Raw genomic sequence first — 3,158 nt, forward strand, 5'->3', positions numbered from 1 at the left:
TTCATACCAACAATCTCCGTGGGATCGACCCTTACTCGCGTAAGGTTTATTACTTGGACGACCCAGTGCACTTGCTGGTTAGTTGTGCGAAGTTGTGATAAAAAGTTGAGATTACAATTGAGCGTACCATGTTGATGGCGCCATTGATGATCACAATTTCGTGCACCAAGTTTTTGGCGCCGTTGCCGGGGATTGTTCGAGTTTGGACAACTGACGGTTCATCTTGTTGCTCAGATTGAGTAACTTTCTTTTCGTTTTCTTTTCAAAAAGTTTTCAAAAATTTTTCAAAAATCTTTTAAAAATTTTCTCCTTTGTTTTCGAAAAAAAAAATGTTTTCAAAAATTCTAGAGTTTCATGAAGCTTGTTGAAGCATGGCTGGCTATAAAGCCATGTCTAAATTCTTTTGGACTGAGGTTTTGGCCTAAAATTGAATGAATTACTCCCATATTCATGCTAAAGCTTGACTGGCTATTAAGCCATGTCTAACCCTTCAGATTGGAGCTTTAGACTAAGATTGTAAGATTCCTGGAATTCATATTAAAAATTTTGGAATCCTTATTTTTATTTTTCAAATAATTTTCGAAAAATCCAAAAAAAAAATCATAAATTCATAAAAATAAAAAATATTTCATGTCTCTTGTTTGAGTCTTGAGTCAAGTTGAAGGTTTGGTGTCAATTGCATGTTCATCTTGCATTTTTCGAAAAATTTATGCATTCATGGTGTTCTTCATGATCTTCAAGTTGTTCTTGGTAAGTCTTCTTGTTTGATCTTGATGTTTTCTCGTTTTGCATCTTTTCTTGTTTTTCATGTGCATTTTTGCATTCATAGTGTCTAAACATGAAAGATTTCTAAGTTTGGTGTCTTGCATGTTTTCTTTGCATATAAAAATTTTCAAAAATAAGTCTTGATGTTCATCATGACATTCAAAGTGTTCTTGGTGTTCATCTTGACATTCATAGTGTTCTTGCATTCATCACATACTTTGATCCATAACTTTCATGCATTGCATCATTTTTCATGTTTTTCTCTCTCATCATAAAAATTCAAAAAATAAAAAAAAAAAAAAATATATATATATATATATATATATATATATATATTTCCCTTTTTCTCTCTTAAAATTTCGAAATTTGGATTGACTTTTTCAAAAATTTTTAAAATCTAGTTGTTTTTATGAGTCAAATCAAATTTTCAATTTAAAAAAAATCTTATCTTTTTCAAAATCTTTTTTCAAAAATCAAATCTTTTTCAATTTTCTTAGTTATTTTCGAAAATTTCAAAAATCTTTTTCTTATCTTTATCACATAATTTTCGAAAATAACATCATCAATTAATGTTTTGATTCAAAAATTTCAAGTTTGTTACTTACTTGTTAATAAAGATTCAAACTTTAAGTTCTAGAATCATATCTTGTGATTTCTTATGAATCAAGTCATTAATTGTGATTTTAAAAATCAAATCTTTTTCAAAACCAATTTCAATCATATCTTTTCAAAAATATCTTCTTATCTTATCTTTTTCAAAAATTTGATTTTAAAATATCTTTTCTAACTTCTTATCTTCTCATCTTTTCAAAATTGATTTTCAAATTTGTTTCAACTAACTAACTAACTTTTTGTTTGTTTCTTATCTTTTTCAAAACTACCTTACTAACTCTCTCTCTCTAATTTTCGAAAATATCTTCCCTCTTTTTCAAAATTTCCTTTTGATTAACTAATTATTTTAATTTTTGATTTTAATTTTCGAAAACTAACTTTTTTTCAAAAACTATTTTGGAAAATCACTAACCCTTTTTCAAAAATAATATTCGAAAATCCCTCTCCCTCATCTCCTTCTAATTATTTATTTATCTACTAACACTTCTCTTCATCTCACATCACTGCTCCTATCCTTACCCTGGTGTTTGGATTCTTCATTCTGCTTCACCCCTATTCCTTTTCTTCTTCTACTAACAATAAGGAACCTCTTTACTGTGACATAGAGGATTCCTCTTCTTTTCTTGTTCTTTTCTCTTTCTTATGAGCAGGAACAAGGAAAAAGGCATTCTTGTTGAAGCTGATCTAGAACCTGAAAGGACTCTGAAGAGGAAACTAAGAGAAGCTAAATTACAACAATCCAGAGACAACCTTATTGAAAATTTCGAACAAGTAAAGGAGATGGCAGCCAAACCCAACAACAATAATGCAAGGAGAATGCTTGATGACTTTACTACACCTAATTCCAATTTACATGGAAGAAGCATCTCCATTCCTGCCATTGGAGCAAACAACTTTGAGCTGAAACCTCAATTAGTTTCTCTGATGCAGCAGAACTGCAAGTTTCATGGACTTCCATCTGAAGATCCTTTTCAGTTCTTAACTGAATTCTTGCAGATATGTGATACTGTTAAGACTAATGGAGTAGATCCTGAAGTCTACAGGCTCATGCTTTTCCCTTTTGCTGTAAGAGACAGAGCTAGAGTGTGGTTGGACTCTCAACCCAAAGATAGCCTGAACTCTTGGGATAAGCTGGTCACGGCTTTCTTAGCCAAGTTCTTCCCTCCTCAAAAGCTGAGCAAGCTTAGAGTGGATGTTCAAACCTTCAGACAGAAAGAAGGTGAATCCCTCTATGAAGCTTGGGAAAGATACAAGCAATTGACCCAAAAGTGTCCTTCTAACATGCTTTCAGAATGGACCATCCTGGATATATTCTATGATGGTCTATTTGAATTGGCTAAGATGTCATTGGATACTTCTACAGGTGGATCCATTCACCTAAAGAAAACGCCTGCAGAAGCTCAAGAACTCATTGACATGGTTGCTAATAACCAGTTCATGCACACTTCTGAGAGGAATCCTGTGAGTAATAGGACGCCTATGAAGAAGGGAGTTCTTGAAATTGATACTCTGAATGCCACATTAGCTTAGAACAAAATATTGACTCAGCAAGTCAATATGATTTCTCAGAGTCTGAATGGAATGCAAGCTGCATCCAACAGTACTCAAGAAGCATCTTCTGAAGAAGAAGCTTATGATCCTGAAAACCCTGCAATAGCAGAGGTAAATTATATGGGTGAACCTTATGGAAACACCTATAACTCATCATGGAGAAATCACCCAAATCTCTCATGGAAGGATCAGAAGCCTCAACAAGGCTTTAATAAGGGTGGAAGAAATAG

General features: G+C 32.7%; 1 non-coding gene across 1 annotated transcript; it reads right to left on the bottom strand.

Annotated features, from left to right (window-relative positions):
* Positions 1 to 2,556: 2,556 nt before the first annotated feature.
* Positions 2,557 to 2,664, bottom strand: LOC148580265 (small nucleolar RNA R71). Its single transcript, XR_015896176.1, has one exon. It is a non-coding gene; the product is annotated as a small nucleolar RNA R71 (small nucleolar RNA).
* Positions 2,665 to 3,158: the final 494 nt, after the last annotated feature.

This window comes from Arachis ipaensis, chromosome B10, assembly GCF_059453495.1.
Source record: "Arachis ipaensis isolate K30076 ecotype BB chromosome B10, ASM5945349v1, whole genome shotgun sequence".
Lineage (NCBI taxonomy): Eukaryota > Viridiplantae > Streptophyta > Magnoliopsida > Fabales > Fabaceae > Arachis > Arachis ipaensis.